The 9782-nt window shown below is 47.1% G+C and overlaps 1 long non-coding RNA gene across 1 annotated transcript; it reads right to left on the reverse strand.

Moving 5' to 3' along the window:
• Positions 1-1338: 1338 nt before the first annotated feature.
• LOC120095680 (uncharacterized) lies at positions 1339-5901 on the reverse strand. The gene is made up of 2 exons (XR_010056159.1): positions 5539-5901; positions 1339-3657 (listed from the first exon to the last, which is right to left on the reverse strand). It is a non-coding gene; the product is annotated as an uncharacterized LOC120095680 (long non-coding RNA).
• Positions 5902-9782: the final 3881 nt, after the last annotated feature.

A 9782-nucleotide genomic window follows, 5' to 3' on the forward strand; every position in this document is an offset into this window, starting at 1 on the left:
CAGAGAGGTGACGTGGAGGTGAGCATGTCTTTTGCAGAGTAAGAAAGGGGTTTCCCTCTAGTCAACGAACCCAATCCTAGACAGTCCGTGCTGAAGCCCAAACCACAGAGAGGAATACTGATTCACCCTGACCAATGGTCCATCAGCCCACGATAAGATAAAAATTTCCAAAGAATGGAACCTACAGAATAGGAGGAAACTAATCATTGCCAAACCTTTACGATGACAGACCCTGATGTCATGGACACACAGAGGGCTGACATTAAGGGGGCGGGGGGACCTGTGACATTTCGTATGACAGAGTTCACCAGTAACAGCAGCCCTATACTGAGTGTCGATATCCCTTGAAGGAGCCCTGATCCATATCTGAGAGGCTGAGAATCCTGATGTGCCATTAGGCAGAGATCCTGCCTCCCACTGTTGAAGGCACATCTCCCACCCCTTGGTGTTCGTTTTATTACTCTCCCTTTTCTTTTCTGACACAAATGGTCTTATTTTACAGCATGGACTGATTAACTCGAAAGCCAACTAATTGGTTGTCATTGATTTGTGAGCATCTGTAAGCAACTCAAACAAATAGCTTCAAGGGACCAGAATATCGATGTCGACTTATATCTCATTGCATAGCTCTCCTCCACCAGACCTCCCTTTCCCCTACACCTTTGGCAAACTCTTATCAATTTACAGCTTTTAAAGAATGTTTGGGGGCTGGGGAGATGGCTCAGAGGTTAAGAGCACTGACTGCTCTTCCAGAGGTCCTGAGTTCAACTCCCAGCAACCACATGGTGGCTCACAACCATCTGTAATGGGATCTGATGCCCTCTTCTGGTGTGTCTGAAGACAGCTACAGTGTACTTATACACAATAAATAAATAAATAAATAAATAAATAAATAAATAAATAAATCTTTTTAAAAAGAACGTTTTGGGGGTTGGGGATTTAGCTCAGTGGTAGAGCGCTTGCCTAGGAAGCGCAAGGCCCTGGGTTCGGTCCCCAGTTCCGAAAAAAAGAACCAAAAAAAAAAAAAAAAAGAATGTTTTGCTTTATGCATGGTTTTGTTTATAGTAGTAAGCAATAGTTTCCCACGCCTTAATTTTATTCATTATTCTATACCTGTAGAGGCCAGGAAATAGGTTAGAAAGTAAGAGATATGAGTTTTTTAATTACAAATACTCTTTGCATGTAAATACAGTGTAACTGTTACATAGTATTTGTATTGACTAAATTTAGTGATATGAGGCTATAGTTCACTCATCTTTACTGTCGTAATGTATATATCAAATATCATGTTGTCTTAGGGTTACCATTGCCGTGATGAAACACCATGACCAAAACAAGTTAAGGAGGAAAAGATTTATTTGGCTTACACTCCCACATCACGGTTCATCATCAAAAGAAATCAGGGCAGGAACTCAAACAGGACAGGAACCTGAAGGCAGGAGCTGACGCAGAGGCCATGGAGGAACCCATGAGCAAGGTTACTGGCTTGCTCAGCCCGCTTTCCTACAGGAGCCAGAACCACCAGCCCAGGGCTGGCCCCACCCACAATGGAATGAGCTCTCCACGTCAATCACTAATTAAGAATGTGCCCCTATAGACTTGCCTTCTGGAGGCGTTTCCTCAGAGGAGGTTGCCTCCTCTCTGATGACTCTAGCCTATGCCAAGTTGACATAAAACTAGCCAGGATACATGTCAAAGGGCATGGCTGTTTCTGTGCCTCCCCCTCTTTTACCAGGAATGCTGCTGTAATATGGTTGTATGAGGACGGCCTTTTCCTTCTGTATATGCCTAGTGGTGAAATTGCTGGGTCACTGAATGCATTGTAATTTTGTAAGATAATTGCTAAATTACTTGTCAAAATAATTATACCAATTTGTACCTCAATGAGCACAATACAAGAGATCCAGTTAATGAAAAGATTCTCCCACCCATGTCTCCCCAGACTCTGCCTTTCCTGTCATCAAATTCATCCGTACAGCAGTGAGAATTAATTACTAAACTATTTTAAGAGGCAATGTAGACATACCTACTAAAATTTTAAAGTGGAACTTCTCTTTAATCTGGTAGTATTACTGGATTAAAAACTATGTTAATCACATTTATCTATTTATTTGTGTGTGTTCTCACGCACATGTGCCAAGGTGTGTGTGTGTGTGTGTGTGTGTGTGTGTGTGTGTGTGTGTGTAGGTCAGAGGACAACTTACGGGAAATCAGTTGTCTTTTTCCACCACGTGGGTCCTGGGATGGAATTTAGGTTGTTGGGTTTGGCCGCAAGCACCTTTACTCGCTGAGCCATTTCACTGGCCCTCAAGGCATTAGTTTTGAGCATCTGTGTTCTGCTAAAATAAATATTGAAGTAAGTACACAGAAGTGGATTTTAAGAACAGCTATTGTATTGCCTTTTCTTTAATGTTAAAAAAAATTGAAATAATCGAAATACCCATCAGTGAGAAACTGATTGACTAAATTATGGAAGCTTTGTATGCGGATTAAAATATAGTCCTGAGCGGTAGATAGGAGGCGCTTGCTGAATAGTGTGAAGTGGGGCGGTGGGGGGGAGGGGCGCGTTCTAGAAGCATGGGTGTGGTGTGATCACCCTCAGCTTTTCTGCAGGCAGGAAAGGGTGCTCCAGAAGCCCTTATTTGTTTGTGAGTACAAAAGGAAATATGTGGGAAACAACACGCCCCAGCCACTCACTCTGAGTAGCTCAGGAGAGTGGGACTGGAGAGGGGGCGGGAAGCTGAAGGTGACCTTGCAGTGACTGTAACTCCCGGTCCTTGCAGCAGCCTCTTCCAGGCCTTCAGTCTTGTCCCTTGCTACCACCTCTCTGCCTCCCAGGGTTTAGTCTTCATATCCCCACACGATAAGGTCGAAACCCCTTACCCTGCCATTTAATACTGCCAGGAGCTGGCGCAGCCAATATCTCTACAAACCTACCTGCGCAGTAAGTGTAGCCAGTTACACCAGATCATCCTCCCTGCCTGGCTCCTCTGCCACCCTCCCTCTGCCTGAAACCTTGTTTGTTCTTCAGAATCTGGCCAAAGGCCTGAAGCTACTGCGGTTCTTCTGAGAAACAGGAGCTAAGAGCTTGGGCTGTGCAAAACAGGTGCAGGGGCCTCAGCAGGTAGCTTCCTTACTGCTTTCCCTCTGGGGCTCGGCCTACAAATAACCCTGACAAAATAACCCTGACCTACTTCGTCAGAACTCCAGGAGAGACACCTCCAAACACTTTGCTCAGCTCAGGAGATCTTTTAAAACAAATCTCATCTTTCCCAGTTCTGTAAAAGCCGAGAAAAGACAAAGGAATAAGACACACGGGGACAAAGATCTGTGGAGCGGAGAAAGACCTTTCTCTGCCGAACTTGCTTCCAACGGCGGAGCTTTTCAAGTAGACACAGGATGGCTGGGCCAAGGGCACAAGTTTCCCGGAGATCGCGATCGGCCGTGGGGCCTCCAGCAGACAACCCACCCAACAGGAAGTGAGAAGAACCACAAGGTCCAACCATTGTTTACTTTCCAATAACCAGGTGAACTTGCTCCTTCTTCCCTGGAGAGAGAAGCCAGAGGCGTCGCTCTTCTCAACATGGGTGGACATATGACCTTGTTCAGAAGGTTGGGTCTTGTCCCTAGAGCCAAATAGAGTAGGCAGCCCAGGCCCTAAAAGGGAAGGCAAAAAGAAACGGGCCAAAAATCCTGTTGGGTAAGTTGGATGTCTGCACCCCTGTAGATCTCCCTCCAGAGTACAGGTTCCCTTAGCGAGGCCATCAGAGTCAGCCTTACTGTTCACCTGAGCCTGTCCTTTGCTCTGCAGAGCACCTCACCACTCTCTCACGTCCCCATCTGAGTGGGGCAATGAGTAACAGGACAATGATATAGACACAGGGCCCAGTAGGCACAATCATGACTCCTAGGAGCTACCTCTGAGCTCTTCCTTCCAGACCCTTCCTCCTGGAAAGAGACAGGCAGGAGTGAAGAAGAGACTCTTGTGGGAAACTGACTTCAGCTTCCTTGAGGTAAGAGGCTGGTCCTCAACCTCTGTCCCTAACCCTGTGTCCTTCTGGCTTGTGCCTGTGTCCCAGGCAGTGCCCAGCATCCAGACTCAGCCCCCTCAGCCAGGACAGGGGAGAGCAGGAGCTTGACCCACTATCTAGGGACCTGTATTGAGAGGAAAGTCATAGATACACCTCCCCCCTGCCAAGGTCTCTGAAATGGCCCTGTAGTTATCTGAGCCCAAGGAGGTTTTCTGCTCATCTATGAGTGGGTGTCTTGAAATAGGCTGCAGTCCAGAGCGGTGATTTTGTAGGCCAAAAGACTTGGATTAGAGTAATTGCTGATTGAAGGGGGAAAAAAAGCAGTAAAGCTGGAATGAAAATGTAGAACAGCACCAGGAAGGGGAGGAGGAAAGCTGTGGGTGAGTTCCAAGGGCGGCTCCAACCCCAAGGCTCTAGAGCAGTGGTTCTCATCCTTCTAATGCCGCCATCTTTAATTCAGTTCCTCAAGTGTGGTGACCCCCCAATCATAAAATTATTTTTGTTGCTTCTTCACAACTGTAACTTTGCTACTGTTATGAATCACAATGTAAATATCTGTGTTTACCGACAGGTCTTAGGTGACCTCTGTGAAAGGGTCCTCCCAAAGGGGTCATGACCCACAGGGTGAGAACCGCTGCTGTAGCGGTTCTCTCCAGCAATTCCATTCGTCGGTAGAGAACTTGGACAATTTGTTCACCATGACTGACTCGGTCAGAGTGTACATCGTCTGTCAGAGTATTTTCTTTTAGAAAAATTACATTTATCTAATTATTTATTTATTTGTGTGTGTCCATGTAAGTACATAAGGCCATGTGTGTGTCATATATAGCACATGTGTGAAAGTCAGAGGACGTCTCGTTGGAACTGGCTCTCTCCTATCATGTGAGCCCTGGGAATAAGACTTCAGTTGTCAGGCTTGGGAGCAAACACTTTTATCCTCTTAGCAGCCTCACTGGGGAGGCCCAAGGATTTTGAGTGTGTACCTCCACAGAGTTTTATAGCCTCTGTTCCCATCGTACCTGGAATACACCTATAGAATGAAGTGCCCAGGCTAAGGGACACACACAACACTGGACAAATAACAGGCCTTTCCCCTTTCTGGGTTCCCGGCTCCTTTACCAAATTCTCACACCTAGGGATGAGATCTGCAACTCTTAACAGGCTCTCGCTGTTCAGAGACACCACAGACTGGTCACAGTTTACCCAGGAAGGGCAGGAGGCTCTAATGCTCCTGAGGACATTGTCTGATCTGCTGACAGAGGGGAAGTACCTACAATATAAAATGTTAGGTACAACAGAGGGACCCAGTCACACATCCAGTGACCTCTGATCAGGAAGGAGAACATCCCCAGGGCTCTGAGAAGTCAGCAGAGCCACTCTGGGAGCCAAGGACCACTCTGGGGTCCTTGGAGTGGCTCTGGGGTCCTCTCCACTTTCTGAGCTTCAGTTTCCCAGTAGAACTGCTGGAATTGAAATGTGACTGTGTTTTATAGTCACAAGTACTCACGGACAGATGTCACCCCGGCTTCTCAAGATCTGCCTGCCTGTGGTGTCTCAGGATTAGCTCCAGTCACGATTCCAGCAATCCTGCTAAAAGAATGCTTCTCTGGAATGTTCAGTGATGAGTTAATTTCCAAGCTCGCTCGCTTCTGTGGCAGGAGGCACCATTTAGTGAATTACTTCTTTCTCTAACCACTCAGTGCCCCGGGAGAGCTCATTCACTTCTCAGAGGTGAGCAATTTACTCCTGAGAGTTCACGTCAACCTCACCAGGCCTCCAAAGCTTCGGAAAATTACCCAAGCCTCATCCCTGCCCCCAAGCACACTGAACAGAATCCTCCAAGGCTGCTTGGCTGATTGCTAGTTCCCTACTGAGCATTTACGAAACACCTTCTGGGTACAGAGCCCGGCATGCGGCACCTGGCAAATATGAAAGACAGATGTGCCAAGCCTCCGATGACTCGCAAATAAACTTAGGACATAAAACAAGCCCTGGAGTGCGGTCAGCATTCCTTTCTCGAGGCCCTGGGCCAGCTCTCCTCCTCTAGCTAAATGGCAGAGAGCACTGGGATATTCATCTCTTTTAATGGTCCCCTTCAGTCTTCTAGATGCAACAAGCAATCCAGTGGATTAAGGAAGGAGCTGTCTGGCCCACTAAAGCCAGTCCTTCCTGTACCGAGCATACACTATGTCTCTTACTATTGTGAACATCTACCCTCCTCCTCCTCCCTCCCTCTGCACTGCCCCTGTTTGCTGCACCCAGCAACCCTTCCCCGAAGCTTTCCTTGACTCCTGTTGCTATATAGGCTAGCAAGATCTTTGAGCCTCTGGGATGTGGATAGAAGAGCATTGTGTCTTTGGGGTCTCTTTCCTTTCAGTCCGTAGGAATTCGAATCAGATGGTAAGATTGTGGGGGGAGAACTGAAGCCAGACAGTGCTTTGTACATGACAGGAACCACTGCGCTCACGCACTCACAGCGCCGTGGTTGTATGCACACAATCTGTACAAGATCAAGCTGCTCAACATTCTAGCACGGAGTAAGTAGGAGCTATCGATGGTTTCTGAGGGAGAAGCAACCAGTTTTCTTTAAGGAAGTGAGTCCTGGTGGGTCGACCACATTCCAGTGAACAGTCCCACATCCATGAGAATACAGTCAGCACAAGTTGGACTCAGTGGGTTACTTAGTAAAAACTAAAACATTAAAAGAAGTTAGAGGAGAGGGGCTGGAGCCATTAGTAGTTAAGAGCTCTTGCTCTTGCAGAGGACCTGGGTTCAATTCCCACCACCCACCCGTGGGTTCACAAATATCTGTTAATTCCATGTCTGGGGAATCTGACCTCAGCAGGCCCCAGGCACACACACAATGCACAAACAAGCGTGCAGGCAAAGTACTTATATACACAAGAAAATAAAATTAAATTTAAAAAGTTTAAAGCATAAAAAAGGACATGAAGTTGAGAGGGGCAGGAGGGTGGGGGTGGATTGGGGAGGAGTTGGGTGAGGAATGGGAGTAAATGTGATCAAAATACACTGTAGGAAGCTCTCAAATAATTTATAAAATATTCAAATAACAGTAAAAAAAGGAGTCATTAAAAAATTTAGGGGTTCCTAGGAAGCGCAAGGCCCTGGGTTCGGTCCCCAGCTCCGAAAAAAAGAACCAAAAAAAAAATTTAGGGGTAATCAAGCATATGCCAGTCCAAACTCCAGCTCCTAAAAAGCACAGCTGGCTTGATTGTCGGGGCTGGGATCACAGATATGGCCAGCCATGGAGCACAGCCTTCTGCAGGAGCCAAATAAGAGACAGCGTGAGACACTGTGAGCAGGAGTGTAAGCTAAGGATGCAGCCCACACATAGACACCATCCACCTTCGGAAGTATAAAGTGTGGAGAATCAGAGAGAGGTCCACTCAGGCCAAAGAAATCTCTCTCCTAAGCCCCGACTGTGACTCTAGCTCATAATCTATGCAGCTTCTTAACTCTTCCACAGACATTTGAAACCACGGGTCCAAACAGGGCTATCTTGTTCCCTAATCCTGTGGTTATGCATGAGAGTCTACTCAAAGAAGCACATCTAGAGGTCACCCTGACCTTGCCCACACCCTCTTAAGTCTATGTCCTCTCCATGCCCCCACAGCCCCCTGTGTGAACAGAAGATCCGATGTTCCCGTCTACTCTCCCGCTACTGCAGATCCAAACTGTTTTCACAATCTCTTCCCTTCTTGTCTGTCATTCACAGTCAAATTTCCAAAGAATAAATCAAGTCACTTAACTTCCTGATTCCTCACAGCACCCAGAGAGAACACCAAATGCTAGTGGGGCCATCCATGATCGAGCCTTGGATCAGGTAAGCAGAAACTGACAGACCAGGCATCGTCCCAGTCCCTTCCTACCCTGTGCCGGGCTTTGAAAGCCACACTGATCTGAGGACTTCTTAAGTCTGGCCTCTGCCTCTGAGCCTCCAGCTCAGGGGACCTGCCCCTGGGTGAGCGGTTTGTCCACCAGGCAGCCTTAAAGCCAGGCAGAAAACAGTGTTCTTCAGTTGGACAAACCACCCCAGGAGAGAGGTCTCTCAAAGTCCCTGATGCTGCAGCTGAAGGATAAATGTGGGTAAACCTCTGTTTAGGCTACACAGCAGCATGATGGGAGAAAGTCATACTGAGCCCCTGAAATTGACTCGACATCACTGAAAGGATCAGCAGTTTGTCTGGGGGCGGGGGAGGAGAGGAAAAGATAAACACCCGGAAACTTTGTTTCTTTCTTGGGCTTCACAGTTTCTGGGAACTATCGCCTATCCTCGTGGCTTCGATGAAGCATAGATGCTATACTACCAGTTGAAAGAGCCACCCTGCTCTGTATTCCATGTCTCCCTTCCAGCTCTTTCCTTCCATCCCACAGGTATTTGAAAGGTAAGATGTGCAAGCTTGCTGGGTTTACATGAAATCTTATCGACAAGGAGAAACCTCTGTGATTGGACATTGGCTATTATGAATGAATGTGCTGTTACCCATCGGAGTTCTAGAGACTGAAGGCTGGAGAAGCAAGCAGAAGAGGAAGGGGAGGGGTAGTAGAAGGAGGGAGACCGCAGCTGCTAGTCAGCGAGTGCACACTGAAGGCACAGGACAGATTCCCGTGGGAAGTTGTTCCTGCCCTGCCACTGAGCAGCAGCCACACTTGTCACAGCCGATGTCACTGGCCTAGGACACCCACTTCCATCCAAACAACCTCTTCCCAAGTCTAGCTCCTTTCCATAATGTTGCAATGGCCTAAGTCATCAGAGGGCCAGGCCTGAGAGTCTATCTTGAACTCTTCCCCAACCCACTGATCCAGCCAGGACTAGACAACTTCATCTTCCCTCCTTCCCTAACCTCCGCTCAAGCTCCAATCGCCTTTCCCTACACCCTTCCACCAGACTACCTTTGCTCTAAGTGCCCGTGGCAGAAACGTGATTGGAATTCCAGCTAGATCATACGGATCAGACTGCCAACAATAGCTAGAAAATTGCATAAAATATGCACTTCAGAAACCCACCTAAAGTCATTGGAGAGCTACCAAGACCAAAGGTTCGTGAAAGGCCAAGATTCTGAGAGAAGCAAAACAGAAGCAGAGGGCTTGGCATGAGCCATGTGAGACGTTTGCCCTTTCGTACGCGGCAGCCCAGCCCTAGGGAAATAGAGCTGAACACTCAGTGTTCCCTCGGGAAATGGGAACTGCAGTTTGAATTCTGTGTCACCGTAACTTTTAAAGCTACACACGACTTCTGTATAGAATGCTCCTGCATTCGATAATACTACTTTATACATGTGTAACTTCCCATTAAAAAATGACCTGGAAGCCAGGCACATCTGTAGTCCTGGTCACTGGAAACACTGAGGCAGGGGGATCACTTGAGCCTCTTCATGAGTTAAAAATAGCTAGTGAACTCTATTTTCTGATAAAAAAAAAATAAAACAAGCAAAAAGTCAGCAAAAATCACCAGGGAAATCAAAATCAAATAACTAAAAATCGATAAACAAACAGACAAAACAAAAGCCGCAACAATCACACAATACACCATAGATACAAGAAGGTCCGGACTAGTAAAGTTCTCAGCATGGCCTTGAAGTCAGAGGGGCTTGTTGTCATTCTCAAATGCTTTAGCTGGACATAGTAAACTAATTTAAACTACTTAGGTTGGGGAGCTAGGGAAATGGCCCAGTCAGTAAAATGCTTGCCCTACAAGCAGGGAGAGCTGAGTTCAAAGCTCAGGCATCC

The sequence above is a fragment of the Rattus norvegicus genome, chromosome 11 (assembly GCF_036323735.1).
Source record: "Rattus norvegicus strain BN/NHsdMcwi chromosome 11, GRCr8, whole genome shotgun sequence".
In the NCBI taxonomy this organism is placed as follows: domain Eukaryota; kingdom Metazoa; phylum Chordata; class Mammalia; order Rodentia; family Muridae; genus Rattus; species Rattus norvegicus.